We start from the raw sequence: 26,151 nt of genomic DNA on the forward strand, positions 1-26,151 counted from the left end.
AAAGGAGGGAAAGTCAAAGGCAAAAAAAAAAAGAAAGCAAAACAAAAATTAAAAAGCTCTATCGTTGTGATACTCCGCCGCCAAATTGTTGACTTGGCCTGTAAGCGTGTAAATTGCCTATCAGAATTCCCATTAGCGCGCATAATTAATTGTCATTTTAACTGTGACGTCTCGACCTGCGAATATCTACACCAGTGGTTCTTAACCACGGATGCTCAGGCACCCCTAGGAGGGGGGGGGGTGCGAAGCCGGTTCCTAAGGGGTGCGAGGATGCCTGTGAATAATTAAAGCAAAATATATTTTTATTATTATTTTTATGCAAAATAAACATAAAATAAAAATTATTATTATTATTATATTATTATTATTAATTAATAATAATATTTATTTTATTTTATTTATTTTATTTTGTTTATTTTTAAAAAAATAATTAAAATAATAATAATGATTATTATTATTATTATTATTATTATTATTATTATTATTATTATTATTATATTATATTGCTAGAGCAGTGCTCTGAGCTATAGATAAACCTACACCTTGTTTTGTTATTAATATACATAATATCAACTTTGTATTTTAGCTTTTTTTTATTTCATCAATTCAGGGGGTGCGAGAACTGACTGCTGATTTGAAAGGGGTCCATACATTTAAAAAGGTTGAGAACCACTGCTCTACACTCTCCGTGAACTAGTGAGTGTCTGCCCAGCAAAAATTCTGACTATTAGATTTTTCAGTTTCTGACGTTTAACTGTCCTATTATTATTAGACTATTATTATTATTCAGTTTCTGAACATTTCTTCCGCTTATAAAATTATTATTATTATTATTACTGAAGACCACTGAACTGAAACAGCTCCTGACATGGAAGACTGCAATGTCTGGAAAATACAAAACTGGGAAAATAATAGTGAATAATGAACTTTTGAAAAATATACTAAAAAGATTTTACAGATACATGCAAATGGGAACATTAAATGAAGTTTTCAATGAAAAAAAATCAAAACTGAAACTGAAAAACAAATAAAACTGTAATGATAAAAATCAGAATAACTTGAAGATTTTACTGATACTGGCAGTTTTTCATTTTAGAACAGAATAGTTCAGTAAGATCTGGGACTACCGAATATGGTGGGATCGGATCCCCTTTCAGTCAAATCAGACCATTTATCAGAACTCTTATATTGAGAGGATACACTCAACATGAAGGAGAAACGATTTAATTAATGAATGGGCACATAAAAGGTGCAATGACACATACAACTTTCTGTAAGTGGTGACAACAGCTATCATTTCCACCGTATTTACTAGAGTACCTAACAATCTATCATTCCCACAGCATTCTACAGGATACCTGGAATCTGATATTTCCACCATATTCCATCCAGACAGAGAAACAAGCACGCCTGAACTTTACGTCTGAACTTTCTAACGTGATGAGATTATTCACATCCAAAATAAACTGCATGAAACGAATAAATGTAATAGACAAAAAGAGCGAAAGCAAAAATACCATAACGTAAAAAGGGTTAAACAAAATCAAAGAAAAACTGAGTTTAATACCTAGAACATAAATACTTTGAAATCAATCACAAAACCGGTCTCACCATCACCCCATTGATTCTTTTAGAATGAAATATCTGATATTCGGAGACGCTAAGCAGGTGACAGGTAATTTTTCACAAATTACTTTAACCACATGACAGTGTCTGCCCAGTTCCTACGGGCATCTGATGAGAGGCAAGACCCAAAATTAATCGTAAAGGGATTAAGAGATAGGAAGCTAAAGCTGAGTGGATACTCGAGAAAGTGAAAGGCAAAAGATGCGATAATGATAATGATGATGATAATCATTTTTTCTGTCTAGATGATCTGCAAAATCGTCTGCTTTATACAGAGGGTAGGTGCACTAAAGTAAAAATTTCTCTCTCTCTCTCTCTCTCTCTCTCGTGACAATTCACGTCCACTTCTTATTATCCTTGTCCTCTCTCTCTCTCGTGACAATTCACGTCCACTTCTTACTATCCTTGTCCTCTCTCTCTCTCTCTCTCTCTCTCTCTCTCTCTCTCTCTCTCTCTCTCTCTCTCTCTGGTGATTATCCACTTGTTACCTCTCTCTCTCTCTCTCTCTCTCTCTCTCTCTCTCTCTCTCTCTCTCTCTCTCTCTCCCTGGTGACAATTCATGTCCAATTTTTATTACCCATCCTCGTCCTCCCTTTCGCCCACCTCCAACGAGGCTCCAGTTTGCTGTACCGATCCTCCCTTGGCTCCACAACAGTCTCCTAGTTTCCGGGTTTAATTGCATCCAGGATCACTGTGATTTGAGCAGAAATATACGTTTTGCAATGAAGACGGAGACAGGACAGTCACCGAAATGCCACATCGAAACCATAAAATATTCCGGTCATCGCTCACAGACAGAACGGACTTTTCTTTGCAGTGCTGGCGGTATTTTGGTCATCTCATGGGACATAAAAAAAATTGGGATGCGCCGAAGATAGAAATAGGCCGTTTCCAGACGAAAAAATTGGGATGCAAAATAGAAATAGAAGATAAAAATAAGAAATAGGCTGTTTCCAGATGAAAAATTGGGATACACGGAAGATAGAACTAGGTCGTTTCAAATGAAAAATTGGGATGCACCGAAGATAAAAATAAGGCCTGTTTCCAGACGAAAAATTGGGATACACCGAAGACAGAAATTGAAATAGAGATAGACCGTTTCAGACGGAAAATTGGGATACAAAGAAGATAAAAATATGCTGTTTCCAGACGAAAAATTGGGATGCACCGAAGATAGAAAGAGGCCGTTTCCAGATGAAAAATTGGGATACACCGAAGATAGAAACAGGCCGTTTCCAGATGATACATTGGGATACACGGAAGATAGAAATAGTGCGTTTCCAGACGAAAAATTGGGATACACCGAAGATGGGATAAAAATTGGGATACACCGAAACAGAACGTTTCCAGACGGAAAATTGCAATACATCGAAAGTAAAAATACGCTGTTTCCAGACGAAAAAATTGGGATCCACCGGAGATGAAAATATGCCATTATCAGACAAGGTCCTTTTTCTTTCCTTTGTGCTTGAAACGCGATGAATTGTAATTCCTGGCCTTGTTATAAATATGCAATAAATATAAAAACAGGAGTTAAACACATCAACAAGAGGAAATAGAGAAACAATATATTTCCATTATACGAATGTCTTGTCTTGCAGTTAATAATGACTAAACATTAATAATGACTCAACACAGTAATACTATAATGAAACCCACATTACACATTCCTATGGTAACAATGAATAAATATTAACACTAAAGAAAATAACGTTGGAGATTCCTAGAATTCGGAATTTTTCACGATGTATTCCAAATAATACGAGACATAAATGTTGAACTACTTCACAGGGTATGAAATCAATAATCTATTATCGTTCAAAAAGCCTAACGTAGCATTTCGATGAGAGAGAGAGAGAGAGAGAGAGAGAGAGAGAGAGAGAGAGAGAGAGAGATTTCAGTGAAAAGTGGACGAGAATCGTCACGAGAGAGAGAGAGAGAGAGAGAGAGAGAGAGAGAGAGAGAGAGAGAGAGAGAGAGAGAGAGAGAGAACAAGGGGTTAATGAAAAGAGAACGAGAATTGTAACAGTGAAAAGGATGGTTAACAAAAATAAGACGAGGTCACCAGAGAGAGAATCGTGGACGAGACTGTCAGAGAGAGAGAGAGAGAGAGAGAGAGAGAGAGAGAGAGAGAGAGAGAATTTGGCCTTCACAATCTCCAAATTAGCTGCAAAAAGTCTCTTGTGACAATTATTTCCTAAAACGGCCATTGCAACATTTTCAGTTAAATGTAAAATCGACCTCTTGTCGAAAAACTGAACATTTTTAAATGATCTAAAAACCAACAAAAGTTAAACATACACAGTATTTAACAAAACCGCTTAATAATTAATCTTCCAGTAAACTGGAACGAAAGTTTAGATAATTTTGAAACTTTAATTACAGTCACTTTTCAAAGTCAAAATTACCTAAGTAACATCCTGGACTCCCTTACACTTTTTGGACAAGCTTGTCACCACCGTCCTCAAATCAAAGCGAGGATTAAATGAATTAAGGAATAATAATAATAATAATAATAATAATAATAATAATAAATAATAATAATAATAATAATAATAATAATAATAATAACGCTGATACCATACTAATGATTATGATTAAGAAGACGATGAAGATCAATTCACTCTTGAAATCACAGGAGGTTTAGCCTTGAAGGCTTCCTGATGTTGAGAGCAGTCAAGTTATCGACGAATTATTGAGAGAGAGAGAGAGAGAGAGAGAGAGAGAGAGAGAGAGAGAGAGAGAGAGAGAGAGAGGCTGCTGGAAACAAAGGCCGATTAGCAATTCCTTTGAAGACGAAGCCCTCAGATCCCATATCAGAAAGAGATTTCAGGTATAAAAAAAAATGTCTCAAATTCGTCTGTTCTAATTTCCCGTGAAATCATCTTCGGAAAAGACAACGCGCTGATATGCAGAATGGATAAAAAAAATTAAATAAAATAAAAAAGTCGAATCTCATAATGAAAAATTTCCGTTAAACAAATTCTACCGAACGCATTCAGCCGGAAGTTTAAATCCCGAAACCATCATGATTCCAGTCCAGCGATTCTCAAAACATTAAGAGGCCTATGACGACTGCTGGAATTTTAATTCTCTTACAACTCTGTACCTTTAATTATACTAAACTTAACGAGCAACCTTTCACATTACGCGGGGACAAATACCAAAATATGAGTATGTACAAAAACTATGAAAACATTAAATTATAGGTATGTGTAATGCATACATACGACAGCGCGCGCACACACACATACAAACACACACATATAGGCAAACACGCATGTATGTACAAATATATATATATCTACACATGTATGTACAAATTTATATATTATATATATATATATATATATATATATATATATATATATATATATATATATATATATATATATATATATATATATATATATGTACATGATCTCTAGCTACAGTTCATATTTTACTTCTATTTCCTAATAGATTGAAATATACTGTTATCCAAAATAATAATATATATATATATGTATATATATAATTATATTATATATATATATATATATATATATATATATGTATATATATATATATATATATATATTATATATATATATATATATATATATATATATATATATATATATATATATATATATATATATATAAGAACTCAACTAGTCCATTTGTCTTCCTTGGCATAATATTCCGAAACCCAGCGGCTCCATTCCGCGAGCAGGCAGAAGGAAATCCGCATGCCATTACCAATCCTATTAATAATTCAGGGCGGAATAAAGCCAGTTTCCAGCTATTTCATAACCATTTCCTTTTAATTGACAAGTGATTAATAAGTGAGATCTTTTTTCTGTACTTCACATTTTCTCCTGTTACTTGTTGCCGATGAACGCCATAATATTCTTTGGAAGCTGAATTTCAAGTCAATGGCCCCTGTGGTGGGCTTGTTCCGTATGGATAGGGTTCATCTTCTGAATAATAATAATAATAATAATAATAATAATAATAATAATAATAATAATAATAATAATAATAATAAAGTCAATGGCCCCTGTGGTGGGCTTGACCCACGTGAATAGTGTTCATCTTCTGAATAATAATAATAATAATAATAATAATAATAATAAAACGCATACATTAATAATAATAAATAATAATAATAATAATAATTCTGTAGAAAACGCATACATTCACACATACATGGAAAGCCGTTTGCGCTCATTTAGTTTCAACTGATATTTTAAGTCCTGTGAGCTATATGCCCTGAGTAGAATTTGACAATGTCTTTCTCTCTCTCTCTCTCTCTCTCTCTCTCTCTCTCTCTCTCTCTCTCTCTCTCTCTCTCTCTCTCTCTCTCTCTTGTTTGTCAAGCATATTGCTTTCTTGTGACCTGGACGTCTTTTTGTATGTCAAGCATAAGCATTTTTCCCATGCAAGTGTTTGCTTTGTAACGCTCTTGTTCTTCCCTCTCCTTGGCGCAAATATTTACCAAAATCAGTCCGTTCAGAAAGGACTTATATCATTATTCCGTATTCCTTTACCTTATTTATCCTTCAAGCTGTAATTTTTAGGAACACTGTATATCTTTTTTTTTTTCGGTTATTGTGAGAGAACCTTTAAGCGTATCCATGGTAAAGCTGTATAACATTTGATCCATAGCTAATCAGTACTAGGAAGAATGTGTTGCAACCTTTCCCTTGGTACCATAAACAGCTGGTCAGGTCGGCAACGTGACCTCGTTCTGATACTCTGGATGCGGGTTCGAATCGTGCTGCGGACATCAAAATTACTCCATATACTTTGCATTTGGATCTAAGGCTCTGTATGACAAGCTACCCAAAAAGTGTGAAGATATCGAGAAATTAAGAGGGCGCTGTGGTTATTATACACACACACACACACACACATACATACATATATATATATATATATATATATATATATATATATATATATATATATAGTATATACAACACAAACATATATGTGTATGTATGTTGAGAGTAAACTGAGAGAGAGAGAGAGAGAGAGAGAGAGAGAGAGAGAGAGAGAGAGAGCATCTCTTGTAATGCTAGATAGGAAAAAAAACTGCACTACAAACAGAGAGAACGCCTCGGAGAGTGTAAATTTCATTTGTTTTATGGAGACGGGGCAGCAAAGGCCATGGGTTACCAACTAGCAATTAATCAAGCTAAGTGCACAAGAGAGATGATGTTTTTCCAGTGGGAAGCCCTACGCTTATCCCCCCTTTTCTCCCTTCACCCTGGAACATTATTCCTCTTTAAGGGCATCACTGACAAATTAACTTTCTCGTTAGGGCATGCTACAGAAATCAGCTGTTTTTGACAGGTCTCTTGAAATTCAAGTCAGTGGCCCATAGGCTTGTTCCAGATGAATAAGGTTCGTGTTCTGGATGATAATAATAATAATAATAATAATAATAATAATAATAATAATAATAATAATAATAATAATGGTAAAGAAATCCACAATGATGTAAATGTAAATATATAATAGAAATATATAAACATAAGAGAGCTTTCCGAAAGCTCTCGTTTGTTTATATGATTCTAATAAATATTTACACTGACACCACTGTGGATTTCTTCACCAATTAAGTGACTCGTGCTATTATGAGATTTTTATGAATAATAATAATAATAATAATAATAATAATAATAATAATAATAATAATGCATTAATAATACACCAAGCGCAAAATGGTAACGCATCGAATGCCATTTCCCAAACCCCACGTCCTCCACACGTGACAAAAGGCTTTGGGAGTTTTGAGAAGGTCAGCCAAATGTCCGCTACCGCCCGCAAGCACGCGTCACTGCACGGACATTTCATTATCGTTTTTTCATCTCCCTTACCCTGAGTCGGTACAAATTTTTTCGGCGCCATAAAGAAAGGAATGGAATGGAATATAAAATTTAGACCAAAGGCCAAGCATTGGGACCTACGAGGTCAGTCAGCGCTGAAAGGGAAACTGAGAGTTGAAAGGTTTGAAAGGTGTAACAGGAGGAAAACCCCGTAGTTGCACATTATATATGTGTGTGTGTGTGTGTATGCGCACACATACATCATTTATTTATACACATACATGCATACAAACATACACAGTCTATTCAACTTCACGAGAACGCTTAGTCTCTCTCTCTCTCTCTCTCTCTCTCTCTCTCTCTCTCTCTCTCTCTCTCTCCTCCAGAAAGCCAAATGTTGTCATTACGACCAGGTGTGCATCAAAGGTCTATGCCTCGAAGCTCCCCTGATTAGTATGTGAATTTACCCAAGAGCGAAATTCGGGAAATGAGAAAGCAGACGATAATGAGTACAAATACAAATTAGTGCAAAATTAACTTCAGAAATTCAAGCAATCCTTGTGTTTTAATCATTTACATTTTTATCCGGTTGTTTAATATTAAGTTTATTTCGATTTTTGTTTTCTAATAACTGATTTCTTTCTGTATTTCCTATTATATTCTGTTACTGCTTTCTACTTTCTAATGGACACCATAATATTCTTTGGAAACTTAAACTTTAAGTCAGTGGCCCCTGTGGTGGGCTTGTTCCATATTAATAGGGTTTATCTTCTGAATAATAATAATAATAATAATAATAATAGTAATAATAATAGTAGTAGTAGTAGCAGTAGTAGTAGTAGTAGCAGTAGTAGTAGTAGTGAGACTGAATTCATGAAATAAGTTGACAGTAAGAATGAAAAAATATAAAGAAATGAACGAGGAAGGAAAACTGGCGCAAAGATGTTATAGAGGAATAAATGTCAGTTATACCAAAGAAATTAAATTGTCATTAAAAGAGAATTTCAAGAAAGCATGTGGAGAAAAGCGCGTTATTAGTATCAATAACTGCAGAACTGTCAAACTAAATACAGATAATATAATTAAAAGTAATCAAGAGTAAAACAAAATACAGCATCTAAGCCAAAGTCCAAGCTAAGCAGGGACCTAAGAGGTCATTCAGCGCTGAAAGGGGAACTGATAGTGAAAAGGTCTGAAAGGTGTAACAGGAGGAAAACCTCGCAAAGCAGTTGCACTATGAAACAATTGTTCGGAGAGCGTGGAAAGTCAGATGGAAGAAAGAGAATACGAAAGGGGGTAAAGTAAAAGGATGCCTACAGCGCACCGCATGAGGTGAACTGACGGCATTACCCCTCTAAGAGTTTAAAGTAATCTAAAATGCTGACAAATGAAAAACAAATCCAAATGCTATGTAGTAGTTTCATCGCGTCTAGAAAAGAGATTACAAGCAAAGGTGCCCAAACTTCTCGGAATGAAAACGTAAAAAGAGAGAGAGAGAGAGAGAGAGAGAGAGAGAGGAGAACCACGGTTACATAAAAATGACTAAAACGATCCTCTAAATTATGAGTTCAAGAACGAATACCTTAATCACTGCTTTTCTAATTCTTCACGAATTCAACCCCTTTAGTGGATCACGTTTCCTCAGAGAGAGAGAGAGAGAGAGAGAGAGAGAGAGAGAGAGAGAGAGAGAGAGAGAGAGAGAGAGAGAGAGAGAGAGATTTACGCAAAACAAAACGTCAGTAGCACTGATTAAAAGGTCACACAGAGGGAAATGGGGAAGTGGCCTTTGTACGTAAGTACGGAAAAGGGAATAATGTGATAGTATGATAAATCATCACGTTCGCCTTAAAGCAGTCCTCACACGATCAAAGCTGTGCAATTGCTTGTTGCTGTCATCGATCTGTCATTACTGACATTATTATTATTATTATTATTATTATTATTATTATTATTATTATTATTATTATTCTGAAGAAGAACCAAATTCATATGGAACAAGCCCACCAAAGGGGCCACTGACTTGAAATTCAGGCTTCCTGAGAATATTAAGGTGTTCATTAGGAAGAAGTAAGAGGAAGTAAAGGGAAATACAAAAAAATATCTCACTTATTAAAATAATAAAAGAATAAATTAATAAATTAATAAACTGATAAAAATGTATTAAAATGCAAGGAGAATAGTATTAGAGTTTTAATGCATTGCATTATATTGAGAGTCGTCAGTCCTGAATATTATATGTAGATTAATTCAACATCTTCACGGGTTTGATTTTCACCTTTCATCTGGGATACTAACCATTCTCACTAATCACTCTCAAAGACTGAGAAATTAGGAGAAGGACAAGAGTGGTAAAGCTGACTGATGTGATAAGACAGTCGAGACTTAGATGGTATGGACATGTGGTGAGAATGATTTAGGAGGCGTGAAAAGGGTTTGGGTGGAACCTTCTAGGCGGAGGCGGTCGAAAAGGAGCCACAGGGTTGGACCTGGATAAGAAGGGGTTTAGCTGAGGAAGACGGAATGGAATGTAAAAAAAGCCCAAGATCTGGGACCTTTGAGGTCATTCAGCACTGAAACGGAAACTGACAGTAAAAGGTCTGAAAGGTGTAACAGAAGGAAAACCTCGCAGTTGCACTATGAATCAATTGTTAGGAGAGGGTGGAGAGTAAGATGGAAGAAAGAGAATACGAAAGGACGTGCAGTAAAAGGAACGAAAGGGGTTGCAGCTAGGGGCCGAAGGCACGCTATAAAGAACCTTAAGTAATGCCTACAGTGCACCGCATGAGGTGAACTGATGGCACTAACCCCCACCAACTGTCATGTGGATGACTAACATACTTCTATAAATAGCAAGATTTTTCATAAACAAGATTAATAAGCAAATAAACAACTAAGGGAACAAAGCAACCATTAAGATAAATTTCCGAAACCAATACAGATGAAAAGCCTGCCAGGCAAACTCATGCCCTATAATGGAAATGCCAATAAATGCCAGTAACTCTCATGATACAAGCCGTCGGCATTAGCTTACTCAGGCCTCTGGAATTAGCTAAATCCCCAGAGTATTTTCTGCAGGAGTAGGAGACGGTTCATTACGGAGGAAGGATGAGGTACTGGAATTTCCTTGCAATCCTCCAGGATTTGGAGACTGTAAGCCTACTGTAATCCTAGAGGAAATTATCCTAAATACAAATGACAAATATACGTAAGGAGGAAGGAATATAGAATTTAAGCCAAAGGGCAAGCTAAGCTGGGACCTAGGGGGTCATTCAGCGCTGAAAGGGAAATTGAGAGTAGAAAGGTTTGAAATGTGTTACAGGAGGAAAACATCGCAGTTGCACTATGAATCAACTGTTAGGAGAGGGTGGATAGCAAGATGGAAGACAGAGAATATGAATGGAGGTATAGTAAAAGGAATGAAAGGGGTTCCAGCCAGGGACCGAAGGGACGCTGCAAAGAACCCTAGCTATGAATATTTGAAAGGCATCGTCATACTGCTTTAAAATACCATACAATCTTTCTTTTATTTCCAAAATACTTTTTAATTCCCGCATGTGTAAATATTTTCTTTGATATGATTGCTTTTACTTGCTAGTTACCGCCATCAGTATTTGTAGCCAGTCTCGATTTTTTCTCATTTCACATTCTCACTTTTGTTCTCTGAATACAGAACGAAATGAAAAACCACATGAATAAGCCACGAAAGAAAATATTACAGAAGTAATTTATTCATAGTTCACCGTGGTACTTCACCTTCGCAGCTGGTATAAAGTCTAATATACATACACTTAATATAGAATTCCTTATTCCAAAGGGATATATACATACATACATATATACACACACACACACACACACACACATATATATATATATATATATATATATATATATATACACATATATACGTATGCATATGTGGCTGTAAGGCATACATATATATTCATAAAACATATACATACGTAGCTATTCATGTATTCATGCAAAACGAATAGTTCATAATTTATCATCAGGTATTGAATATACAGTATATTAAGTTACAGCAACTAATTATTCTCCGGCTGCTCCGACAGCCATTGTTGTTCTAACTCCATTCTACACAAAACAACCAGTCAGCTAATCAAAACAATTCATCAATTCATCACAGCAACTTCATCTGGTTTCCTTTCACGGGTACTCGCTTCTGAAGAAAAACTTTGGATCAACATTCCCGCCCTGGGGCATTTTAATTTCCTCTCTTTTGGGGGCTCTGTTGTGCCTCGTGGTTTCTGGAAAGTCCCTGAAGGTTATCAAATTTACCATATTTTTCTGAGAAATCAGAATTTCTTTTTCACCTCTACATCCACTCTATTCGACAGAAAGAGTACTAGAGATACCAGATAGACGTCAGAAAAAAAAAAAAAAAAAACACCACCGAAATGCCATCAAGAAAATCTACGGATTTACTGTCGATGTTTCAGTAACCTGCTGTAAAAAGTTAAATGAAGAATTTCTGCCGTAAGAAATACGCTGTTTTATCCATCGAAATATGAACACTGGCCAACTATTGACTAATATTGATGAGCGTGAAAAGCGCATTATAAAAAGAATTGAGAAAATCAGTATAAAATCAATTCGCATAATGCAGTTATTATTATTATTATTATTATTATTATTATTATTATTATTATTATTATTATTATTATTAAGAATATGAACCTTATTCATATGGAACAAGCCCACCTTTAGGGCCAATGACTTGAAATTCAAGATTCCAAAGAATATGGTGTTCATTTGAAAGAAATAACAGAAGGCAATAGGAAATACAGAATGAAGACATCACTTAATAAAAAAAAGAAAAAATAACAAATTAATAAATAGATAAAAATAAAAGTAATTAATAAAATGCAAGACGAATTGTTTTAGGGTAGTAACGCATTGCATCTTGGCTTGAACTTCCAAAGTTCCAACTGCACGACATCCTCAATAGGGAGGCCGTTCCACAGTCCAACGGTGTGAGGAGGAACCAAAGGACCTCTGGAACTTAGGAGAAGTTCGACAGCGAGGAACATTTACAGCATATTTGTCCTGCTGTTCTTCAACGAATCTGGTTGCTCTCTCTCGGCAAGAAAAAGAGATCAGGAATCAATTGTGAATGTGAAAGATCTTTGTTAAAATACAACTAAAGGAAAAACATCCGTAATGAAAGTATCCTAACATACTAACCGATGTTTTTATTCTTACATCTCCTCACACCATCTCTGACTCCTTGTCATTAGTGACGCTAGTTTCAGTAACCATAAACCAATCAATCAATCCTTGGTATATTGTCATCTGATGGAGCATTATCTGGGAACGTTCACTGTCTCACAGTCAAAGCTCTTTCTCTCTTCACAGCCAAAGTTTTATTATCAACTCTGATTACGTAATTGAACGTAAAATTATTATTATTATTTTATTATTATTATATTTAATAAGAAATTATTGTAACAAAGTGTCTAAAAATTTATATATTAAATTATTATTATTTTAATATTATTATATATTTGTGAAAAATGTTATTAATATCATTATTAAAATTAAAATTATATTATAGATTGTATATTGCATATTAAGAAATTCATTTAAATAATCAACTGTTCTAATAACACTCCACAATTATATAAATTATTATTATATTAATATTATTTATATAATTTAATTATTATTATTATTATTATTATTATTATTATTATTAGCAGTAGTAGGATCAATAAATGAAATTACTACCATAATTTATATAGCTATGATATTAATTATAATAATAACATTGGTGTAAGTATCACTGAAGCTCTTCCATTTAAGTAAGAAATACATTCTTACGATTCTTTAGCGACTGACACTGCTTTTAGACAAGCTAAATACAATTTGTTTTCCGGTAACCTTACACTGACAGTAGTGACATAAATTCGAGAAGAAAAAATTTCTCTCTCTCTCTCTCTCTCTCTCTCTCTCTCTCTCTCTCTCTCTCTCTCTCTCTCCTTTGTCACTAATCTTTTGGTAACTTTACACTGATAGTAGTGACATGAATTAGAGAACAAATCTAAATTAATCTCTCTCTCTCTTCTCACTAAGTAACGCTTCAAAGCGCAAACCTCTTTTATTAATCAGTTTCATTAATTATCAATTATTTTCCTCTTGTTTATCACAATCCCTTTTAACTTTCGAAATTTACTTCTCCTCCTCCTCCTCCTCCTCCTCCTCCTCCTCCTCCTTCCTTTTCAGGGATTAAAAATTCAGCCTCAGCCAATTTTGCATTACTTAGCTGACTGAAGGATCATCAGGGTTCATTTAAACCTCATCACGTCTCAGTCTCGGGGAGAGAGAGAGAGAGAGAGAGAGAGAGAGAGAGAGAGAGAGAGAGAGAGAGAGAGAGAGAGAGAGAGAGAGATCTATAAGGTATTCGTAAGTGTTCCTGAATAAATGCACCATGCGTTTATTATTATTTTTTTTTGTCTATCACAGTTATTCTATTCGACTGGGTGGTTGTTTTATTATTATTATTATTATTATTATTATTATTATTATTATTATTATTATTATTATTATTATTATTATTGCTTTGGCTGTTTATGAAGTACTTTTGAACTATCCACAAAGCCCATTCACTTGCAAGGCAATATATATATATATATATATATATATATATATATATATATATATATATATATATATATATATATATATATATAAATATATATAAATATGTATATATACATATATACTTTAACTGACCATCTCGTCGTACTGAAAACTAGATGAAGACATCCCTTGCTCAACCGGTGAATAATGTCACTGAACTATTCCCTAGCTCTTAAAAGCATATTTACGACGCGAGTAATACTATCCTCCCTTGCGCGGCAGTAAAAACACAACGTTAAATGATGTGGATGCAAACTGCTGGGCACTTTCCAAGTAATATTAAAAAGATTAAGCGCAGGCAGTCAACGCCGAAGAAATATATAAAAGCTAAAGATAAGAAATATTAAAATAAAACGTTGTTTATTTCCGAGATTGAATACATACGGTAAATACTGACACATATTTATATACAGTTTATATATGTGTATTATGTTACGTATACAGTATACATATATGTGTGTGTATGTATTTTTACATATACAGTACATACATAAATATATATGCATATATTTACATTTATATATATACATATATATATATATATATATATATATATATATATATATATATATATATATATATATATATATAGAGAGAGAGAGAGAGAGAGAGAGAGAGAGAGAGAGAGAGAGAGAGAGAGAGAGAGAGAGAAAGATAACAAATCATCAAAATGTCAGTAACAATCAAGAAAAAATATAGCAGCATTTGAAAAAGCTCCTGATAAGCCCTGAAGAAAGACAGAGAGAGAGAGAGAGAGAGAGAGAGAGAGAGAGAGAGAGAGAGAGAGAGAGAGAGAACAGAGTTTGAAAAGAGAGTAATAGATCATTAGAATGCCAAGAACAATCAGGAAAAATTAAGTTCCATATTGGAGAGCATACCCCACTTAGAGACCAGCCTTTGGAGAAATGAGAGAGATAACAGCCTTTCGAAAGGAAAAACATCAACAAAATGTCACTAACAATCAAGAAAAATGTAGAGCAGCATTTGAAACAGTCATCGGTCTGAATAGGCTGTTGCTAAATGACGTCACTTGAACTCTGGGGTTTTAGGAAGAGAGAGAGAGAAGGAAAAGAGAAATGATCTCGCCAGAAAAATAACAATCATCAAAATGTCACTAACAATCATAAAAATGTATATAACATTTGATATAGCTCCTATGCCCTATAATCCAAAAATACATATATTGAATTTCTTTATTGAAGTCAATGGCATTATTTGTTTTTGGTTTGAGTCACTTGTCTGAAAGGGAATAACAGACCAGCAAAATGTATGGAACAAACAAGAAAAAATAAGCCTTTGATGCAGCATAAGGCCAGCTAATCTAAAAGAACAACAAACGTTTGATGTCTAGGTCGGCAGGACCGAGTCCAAATGTCCACGACAGACCTCTTAGACCTTTTCCCTTCAACAGTTCATCCATGTTAAGAGATGCCTTTGGACAAAAGACCTGTGGGACAGATGCCATCTAAAACATTCAACCCTCTGTCAACAGATGCCTCTAGACGACCTGCACTAACAGAAACAGTCAAAGACAAGGCTGTTGCTAAATGACGTCAGAACTGCCTATTTTAGACAAACAAGGGCATGATCTAACAGATGCCTATAGACAATATATCTGTATATATATAGATACCTATATATATATAAATATATATGCTATATAGATGCCTACAGACAATATAATCTATATATATTGCAATTTCTTTAGAAGGGTTATTTGTTTTTGGTTTGCCTGTCTGACAAGGGCCAGATCGACTACTTTCTATGAAACAAACTGCTAAAAATAAGCCTGTGCTGGCATAAACCCAGCTCAGTCTAAAAAAACAACAAACGTTTGATGTCTAGGTCGGCAGGACCGAGTCCAAATGTCCACGCCAGACCTCTTGTGCCCTTTAACAGTTCATCCATGCTAACAGATGCCTATAGACAAGGGCCTGTGCTAACAGATGCCTGTAGACAAGGGCCTGTGCTAACAAATGCCTGTAGACAAGGGCCTGTGCTAACAGATGCCTGTAGACAAGGGCCTGTGCTAACAGATGCCTGTACAGACAAGGGCCTGTGCTAACAGATAGCTCAATGTAAATCAACCACAACTATTAAGCTTTGTCACAGATGCCTATAAAGTATAAAGAAACAGTCTGTGCTAACAGATCCAATCATTGATGGACCTCACTTGAATAAGAAATTCTACAGAAGTCCTACAGAAAAGGAATCCTACAGAAATTTTTTGTAAAAATTGATCAGAAATCCTACAGAAAAATTAATCCTACAGGAATCTTGACATGTACTACTGAAACAGCTATAGTCTTCTGTAAAAATTGTCTTCGTGAAGGAATATACCCCGAGATAATAAAATTTGTGTTTATGGAGTAAGTATATTGAATGTATATGATGGAGTAAGTATATTGAGTGTATATGATGGTGTAAGTATACTGAATGTATATGTTACAAATAAGATAGATTTATCATGAGATGATACAATCTGTGCTCATGGAGTAAATACAAATATTGAATGTATATAATGGAGTAAATATATATTTTGAATAAATGATGGAGCAAGTATATTGAATGTATATGATGGAGTAAGTATACTGAATTTATATGGTACAAATAAGACAGATTTAGTTGTATGAGATCATACAACCTGTATGATGGAGTAAGTATATTGAATATATATGATACAAATAAGGCAAATTTAGTTGTATGAGATAATACAACCAGTGTTTATGGAGTATTAAATATACATGATGGAGGAAGTACACTGATGTTACATGATACAAACGACACAGATTTAGTTGTATAAGCGCTGAACAGTTTAACGTACATGTGATTATGGCTGTGCAAGCAACGACTGAGGATATAAACATGTGATTATGGCTGTGCAAGCAACGACTGAGGATATAAACATGTGATTATGGCTGTGCAAAACGACTGAGGATATAAGTAAAGCTGTGTGAGGTCCTCAGGTACTGGATTGAAAATAGAATAATGTCCCACATACTCTGGAAGTACATGAGGCAATGGAAAATACACCATGTGAAAGGACACCTAATAAGAGGCCACCGAAACAGTATGTAGCCATAATCAAATCGCAAAAAAGGGAATGTGTATTACCAAAAGTTGCAGAGAATCACTTGAAATCAGCTGTTTAAACGATATCTTCCTTCTTGGTGTTACAGATAGTTGTTTACGCTTGAACTTCAAAAGTTCAAGCGAAAGTGCAATGCTTTATTACCCTGATACTATTCTCCTATCGTTTTAATAATTTACCATTTTTATCTATTTATTAATATGTTGATTTATTTTATCTTTTTTATTAAGCGAGATATCTTCTTTCTGTATTTCTCCTTTGCGTCATCTTACTTCTCTCTGATGAATACCTTATTCTTTGGAAGCTTGAATTTCAAGTCAGTGGACCCTTTGGTGGGCTTGTTCCATATGAACAGGGTTCGTCTTCTGAATAATAATAATAATAATAATAATAATAATAATAATAATAATAATAATAATAATAATGAACCATGTTCTTTGAAAGCTTAAATTTCAAGTCAATGGCCCCTTTGGTGGGTTTGTTCCATATGAATAGGGTTCGTCTCTTGAATAATAATAATAATAATAATAATAATAATAATAATAATAATAATAATATACTGTTTCAGCACCCTGTACAATTTATTCTTTGGAAAAAAAAAAGCGAAAGAAACTCATTCAAACAAAAAAAAAAAAATGGAAGAAAAACATATATTATTCCACGACGAAAAAAAAAAAAAAGAAAAAACACACAGCGCTAAAGACAGACACTGCATCAAGTGAGCCTAACGATGAATGAAGAGAATGCGACGGCAACTTTTAATACTCTCCCTAATTCCCTTCGGTCCGCAGCAGCCTTAGACCAAGGCCTTGGCCTAACCAGACCGCTCTCCATAAAACAGCTGCTCTCTCGCGACAGACGAGGAGGCCTCCGCTTCCATCCCGCACATCTGCTGCAGGACACTACTGCCGCTGCTGCAGGTCTCATAAACCTGCGACTGGGTCCTAATCACACAGAGCTTGATGCAAATGAAATGGCCTGTCCCATCCGCGGTCAGGTGGTTTTAAAGTTTAATAGGAAACTCACTGACGATTACGAAAATGTCAATGGTGAAACGTCGGAGTTAGTTACTATTTAATGATTCTTGAATAACCCACGAACTTAGTCGATCTTCAGTCCATAATGAAACACAGATGAAAGATCAAAGACGATAAGCTACGATAAGCTAAACCCAGGTTATTGGCTCTGAGGAAAGCAAAGATGAAGACGGGAACCGAATATCTATCTATCTATCTATCTACCTATATCTATCTATCTATCTATCTATACATATATATATATATATATATATATATATATATATATATATATATATTTATATATAATTTTATATATATAAACAAACATACATATATATACATATATATGTACATATATATATATATATATATATATATATATATATATATATAAACATATATACACATAAACATGTATGTGTATATATATATATTATAATATATATATATATATATATATATATATATATACATATATACAGCCTATATATATATATATATATATAAAACAGAGGGGAACCAAAAGTAGGAGAATGAAGTAAGATTCAGGTTTGAAAAGTTTGAAAAAAGGAAGTTAAAAAAAAAAAACATAAAATCAAATTAACGGATTAAGGAAACCAAAGTTCCCTTTGGAAGCCCTGTTAAAAGGAAACCCGGAAATCCATTTATGCCAATATAGAGGAGGAAAGATGACCAGTTATGAGCTTAAACGGAATTTAAAAAAAAAATTCTCTTCAGACTCTGACATACACGTGTTTAAATTTTTTTCAAAAACCGATCGTTGAGATGATGGTGATATTCAGATTCTCACATTTTATTCTTTAATTTGTTAATGCACAAATAATGCCTAGCAAATATATATATATATTATATATATATATATATATATATATATATATATATATATATATATATACATATATATATATATATATTATATATATATATATACATAATATATATATATATTACATACATACATTATTGATGAGTTTAATTATTAATTTTTCTTATTTATATTGCCTTGCTAACCTAAGACCCATGTAATCCTATTACTTAAGGCTGAAAGTCATATAAAAAAAAAAAAAACATAATTAACATAATTAGATTAATCGCCAGTTGAGACTAAATTACTGAGCCTACAGCGATTTATTCTGAACACATGAACTAAATCAACAATGTTACTCAAACAACTAGTTTCAACTAAGTTAAATATTAAATGACTTAATAATAATAACAACAACGGCTCGGGCCTCTTGTGACGTGCCTTAAGGCAATTATTATGAATTGAGGATCTTGGTATCATGGATGCCAATTCTTCTCCAAACTAGAGGGCTATAGCCAGGTCCAAGGCATGATTTGCTAAGGCATTATTTGTGTATTATCAAATTCAAGAATAAAATGTAAAATTAAATAATAATCTCAATCGTTTTTTAATAAATATTCATTCTATTTGTAATATTAATATAACATATATATCCAGATTTAAATTCTATTACGTGACAACGCGCGTCCATTTTCTAAACTCTAAAACCTGTACTTCAGATTAAGAATTGGATGATGATAACAATAATAATAATAATAATAATATAATTATTTTTATTATCATTATTATTATTAGTATTAGTAAACCCGAATTTCTACCACTAATGCCCAATAATAATAATAATAATAAAATCAATTCTATTTGTAACTGTTAATATACAATACACAAACATCCAGATTTAAATTCTGACCGGCGTGACAACGCGTCCATATTTCGCATCATAAAAGCATTTCTGCAACAAACACTTTGACACATTAACGCCTATTGGCGCATAATGAAATACTTTAACAAGCGCAGCCAGTTCAGTAAAATATGGCCTTCGGCAAAAGGCGTTGCGTCATATCATGTCTGTACACAAACACACATACACATATGACCAGCGGTAAAAGATGTTGCGTCACATCATTTCTGTACACAAACACTCAAACACACATACGGCGAATAGTAAAAGGCGTTATGTTATATATCTATACACAAACACACATACACACATATGACCGGCAGTAAAAAGGTGTTACGTCACATATCTGTAAACAAACACACACATGACATCGCATCATTTCTTTACACAAACACTTAAACACACATACGACCAGCAACAAAAGGCGTTATGCCATATAAATTCTGTACACACGCACAAACAAACATTGTGTATGAGCCGACAGTTCTTGTTTGACATACAACACCTTTGCTGAATTTATAAACTAAATTCAACGGAAAAAACAACAATTACATGTAACCACGATAATATCTGACCCCATTACAGTCACTTTATCACAGATAATACAACAAAAAAAATAAATTAATAAAATAAACGTATATATCACAATTTCAGAATTATTTGAATGAAGACCACAAATTCACTATTAGCCATCAGCCGTTTACTTGTGCAGAACCTGCTTGTTCAATTCTCTCTCTCTCTCTCTCTCTCTCTCTCTCTCTCTCTCTCTCTCTCTCTCTCTCTCTCGGGTACGAGCACTGCTATGGAGAAACCAGCCAACCAGGTTTCTGGGAACCAGATTACATATTGAATCGAGAGATCTCTCGACGTGCAGTCTGCAGTTGCCTGATTAACAACACGTTATGAAATCCATTGACCTTGGCTGAGTTTCTTCTTTTTTAGGGGGGGGCGGGTTCCCCGGTTGCACAATAGGCATTACTTAAGGTTCTTTGCAGCGTCCCTTCGGCCCCTAGCTGCGACCCCTTTCATTTTCTTTACTGCACCTTCGTTCATATTCTCTTCTCCCATCCTACTTTCCACCCTCTTCCAGCAATTGTCTCATAGTGCAACTGCTTTGAGGTTTTCCTCCTGTTACACCTTTTCAAACCTTTTAACTCTCAATTACCCCTTTAGCGCTGAATGACCTCTTAGGTCCCAGCTTAGCTGCCTTTTATTCCATTTGTATATTCTCAAAATTGCAACGGGGATAATCAGGGCATCCGATGCATTTTATCCAGCTGTCCTTCTTCAAGTATCTACTAACTTCGTAAATATTCAATTTTATTCTTTTCCCTCAATATTACTAATCAGACCACCCCACCTTTGTGAAAAGTGCTCTCTCTCTGTCTGTCTGTCTCTCTCTCTCTCTCTCTCTCTCTCTCTCTCTCTCTCTCTCTCTCTCTCACTGGCTATCCTTATCATTACCTATTTATTTATACTGATATTCCTATACGACCAGTTTGCACGAGGAAAACACTTTTTGCTTCAAACAAAAACACATATATATACATATCCATACGTACATACATACATATATATATATATATACATATACATATACATATATAAATATATATATATATATATATATATATATATATATATATATATATATATATATATATACTATATATATATATATATACATATATACAATATATATATATATATATATATATATATATATATATATATATATATATATATACATACATATATATATATATATATATATATATATATATATATATATATATATATATATACATATATATATACATATATACATATATACATATATACTATAAGTATATATATATATATATATATATACTCCTTCCTTCCTCGTTCCCAGCAATACAAAGCAAAACCGTTCAATGCACCATCCATATTATCAACGCAGTCAGTCTCTTTGCAACCCCATTTCCAATTCCCTTGCAGACATCAACTTCAAACCTTCATATGTTGTAGATTATTCCTTCCTAGTTTTTCCCCTCAAGTGAGGGTCCCCCTAAAATGGCCTGCTCCACTGCAATTTCCGCTTCGTTTAGTAATGGTTTTTCATCGCATTCCAATGACTCTTGGGAATTCTTTCTGGGGTTTTCCGCGCTACTCTTCTCCCCCAGTTTTTTTTTTATTAAGAATTTTCCCTCGTGGAGTGTATGTCTGAAATTCCAAGTTCCTTGTTACATTTACTATGTAATATATATATATATATATATATATATATATATATATATATATATATATATATATATATATATATATATATATATATATATATATATATATATGTATTTTATGTATACAATTTACATTTATTTATAATTATATAAATATACATTTATTTATATATAAATACATAACATAAATATATAATATATAATATATATATATATATATATATATATATATATATATATATATATATATATATATATATATATATATATATATATATATATATATATATATATATATATATATATATATTATAACATTTCTCATACTACTAAATTCAAAGTTTTTACCAGGAATCCAAAGTCCGCTCCACATACTCAAAACCACGCTGCAGTTGTTAAATCTTTTTCATGAAAAAAATAAATTATCATAAAAATGTTATAACCACAATTACTTCTCCAACGTCATCATATACGTCAACTTCTGGAACAATTAACTTTTTGGTCTACGTAGGATTCTTCCTGCTGATACCAACAAGTAAAAAACGCAGCGAAGTTCCTTCGGCTCAATCGAGTTTTCTATTCAGCCGCTGCAGCGTATAATCAAGGAAACCGGAAATAGATCTATCTTTTGATGGTCTCGGTATAATGCTGTATGAGCCGCGGCCTATGAAGCTTTCAGTCACGGCTCGGGGTGGCCTGTCATATAGGGCTGCCAGACGTACGATTATGGCTAAATTTAACCTTAAATAAAATAAAAACTACTGATTTTGGTATGTTTGATGATTGGAGGTGGAGGATCAACATACCAATTTGCAGCCCTCCAGCCTCAGTAGTTTTTAAGATCTGAGGGCGGACAGAAAAAGTGCGGACGGACAGACAAAAGCCATCTCGATAGTTTTATTTTACATAAAAATAAAAATGTTGTCTCTTTTAACAGTTTTGTACTGATTAGTTAACCGATCTGTTTCCTGCAACCGTAATTTCCTCGAAATTGCGAGCAAGACTTTTCTGAACTGGCGCTCACCTGACTTTTAGTTTTCTGAAAAGAAAACTATTGTGCCGGCTTTGTCCGTCTGCCTGCACTTTTTCTGACAGCCCTCAGATTTTGAAAACCACTGAGGCTACAGGGCTGCAAATTGGCATTTTGATCATCCACCCACCAATCGTCAAAAATACCAAATTGCAACCATCTAACCTCAGTAGCTTTTATTTTATTTAAGGTTAAAGTTTCTCCATAATCGTGCTTCTGGCGACTATATAGGACAGGCCACCACCGGGCCTTGGTTAAAGTTTCATGGGCCGCGGCTCATTCAGCATTATACCGAGACCACGGAAAGATAGATCTATTTTCAGTGGCCTTGATTATACAATGTATAGAAAACTCGATTGCGCCGAAGAAACTTCGGAGAATTTTTAATGGTTTCATAATACACACAACATTTAGAGCACTTATCCCCACCTGTAATTTTAAATTAAATACTCGTTACCATTATAACTTATTCCAAAACACGACTTTTGCATCGAACCTGAATTATTAACCTTTCGTGCGATGACTTTGCTATCATTTCCAATATTCCATTCTTGCATCAACTCCGATATTGTACCTCCTTGTCAGTATTCAACAACACCTTTTCAACACTAAAATCAATATCCGTAGTTTTCGTTTTTATAAAATTACAATGAAATAACTTACCAAGACGCGAGAGAAAAACGGAACTCAGCGCAGGTTACAAAAATACGTCAGCACTCACCTGGAAGAGAAAAATCATTCATTAGGATGCAATCAAAGACAGTTATACGTCGAGAATCATTTTCCATCCTGCAAATGCAATTTTGTCATGCCAATGACATTCCCTCGTTATTATTATTATTATTATTATTATTATTATTATTATTATTATTATTATTATTATTGCTAAGAAATTTATAATCTCGTGAAAAATAGTTGTGTATGAAACATCCACAAATGTATAGTAAATTGTATTACTATGTAAAAGATAAAAACAAACACTTTCGAACATCTGAACGGTGTTCTTCATTATCATCATCATATTATTATTATTATTATTATTATTAGAGGATTATTATTATTATTATTATTATTATTATTATTATTATTCAGAAGATGAACAAGAACAACAGCAGGGGCCATTGACTTGAAATTCAAGCTGCCTTCCTCGCTCATTCTGGCATCTTTATTATTATTATTATTATTATTATTATTATTATTATTATTATTATTATTATTATTATTATTATTATTATTATTATTATTCTGAACATTACCCTAACTCACAGGGAACAAGCCAACAAAGGCCACTAATTTGAAATTCAAAACTTCTATTGAAAAAATATTCCTGAACTCCCAACTCTCCCAACATAAAAAAAAATGAACCAAGGTCTCTTATATTAATTTTGTACAATGTCTGTTCAGATACAAAGACAAGTTACGTCAGAAGAACCGACTGCGCTTTTTTTATCTGTTCAATCGTCTTTGTTCATGGAATCGATTTTAGTTCTAGGTTCACAGAGAACGGAACTCTCTCAAAAATGGATGACGTCGAAAGGCCAAGATCTTGCAACTAGAAACTAAGAAAGAAAAAAAAAAAAAAGTTTTAAATCTGATATTTTAAAGTTGCAAAGAGGAAATGGTTGAATGTCTTATTTAAGCTCATCAGGTTTCAAAAGAATTTTATGCTGTCGTAAATGTTTCAGACAACAGTCTTACGCATAAATTACATCAGAACTGACGTATATAAAATTCAAGCCAACTGCCAAGCGCTGGGACCTACGAGGCCATTCAAAAGGGAAATTGAGAATAAAGGAAGCTTTAACAGATGTAACAGGAGGAAAATCTGGCAGTTGCACTGTGAAACAACTGTTATGAGAGGGTGGAAAATAACATGGAAGAAAGAGAATATGAACGAAGGTACAGTAAGATAAATGAAAGGGGTTGCAGCTAGGGTCCGAAGGGACTCTGCTAAGAGCCTAAGTAATGCCTACAGTGCACATATATATAATGAACAGAATGGTATATATATATATATATATATATATATATATATATATATATACATTGTATCGTCACCATAACCTTCCATTAAAATAACTAGCCTATTTCGCATTAAACCAGCGCCACCATTTTCCAAGCATAATCATTTCTGTGACGCTGCTCCTTAGGAACAAAATCACACCTATTTTCAGTTATATTATCATAATTATTATTCACATACAACCGGTCTTTATTAAAGGTACGTTCGCTACCTGTCAAAAAACGTCCACTGACTGACATTTAAATAATATTAAAGAAATAAGATACTAGTTGCTACACCAATTGCATTTTGATAACAAACTTTTCATCTCTCCCATTAGTAAACATCAAATATTTACTCCAGTTGTAATTCTAACAAAGAATAGAGAACAGAATACAGAATTTAGGCGAAATCCAAGCGCTGGTACCTATGTTGAGGTTATTCAGCGCTGAAACGGAAATTGACAGTAAAAAGTTTTGAAAGGTGTAAAAGGAGGAAAACCTCAAAGCAGTTGCACTATGAATCAATTGTTAGGAGAGGGTTGAGGAAAGCCAAATGGAAAAAAGAGAATACAGAGATAATACCTTTTAGCAAGGCCAACAGAAAGAGAGGGTCTGTTCACTTCCCCCAAATCCCCCAATGTACGCGGAGTTTTGTCCACCTTATTGCGTTAGTAGGTGAATTGCCGTAACGAGCAGGTATACCTCTAAGATACGTCATCGCCTACGTGGTTACCCCAGATGGGAGGCGACTCCACCCATTTGGGCAAACCTTGTCTCTCTTGGCGTTGCCTTTTAGTATCTCGAAAAGGAAAAACATCCGACGACAGCAAAGGATTTCCGCTACTCCCTTTGGCTCCCAAACCCGAAAATTCATGGATGACATGTGGCACTAGTCGCGTTGATCAAAGGAACCGTATAAGGAACTGTATATAAATCTGGAATCGGGAATCGCTTTC

The sequence above is a fragment of the Macrobrachium rosenbergii genome, chromosome 52, assembly GCF_040412425.1.
Source record: "Macrobrachium rosenbergii isolate ZJJX-2024 chromosome 52, ASM4041242v1, whole genome shotgun sequence".
Lineage (NCBI taxonomy): Eukaryota > Metazoa > Arthropoda > Malacostraca > Decapoda > Palaemonidae > Macrobrachium > Macrobrachium rosenbergii.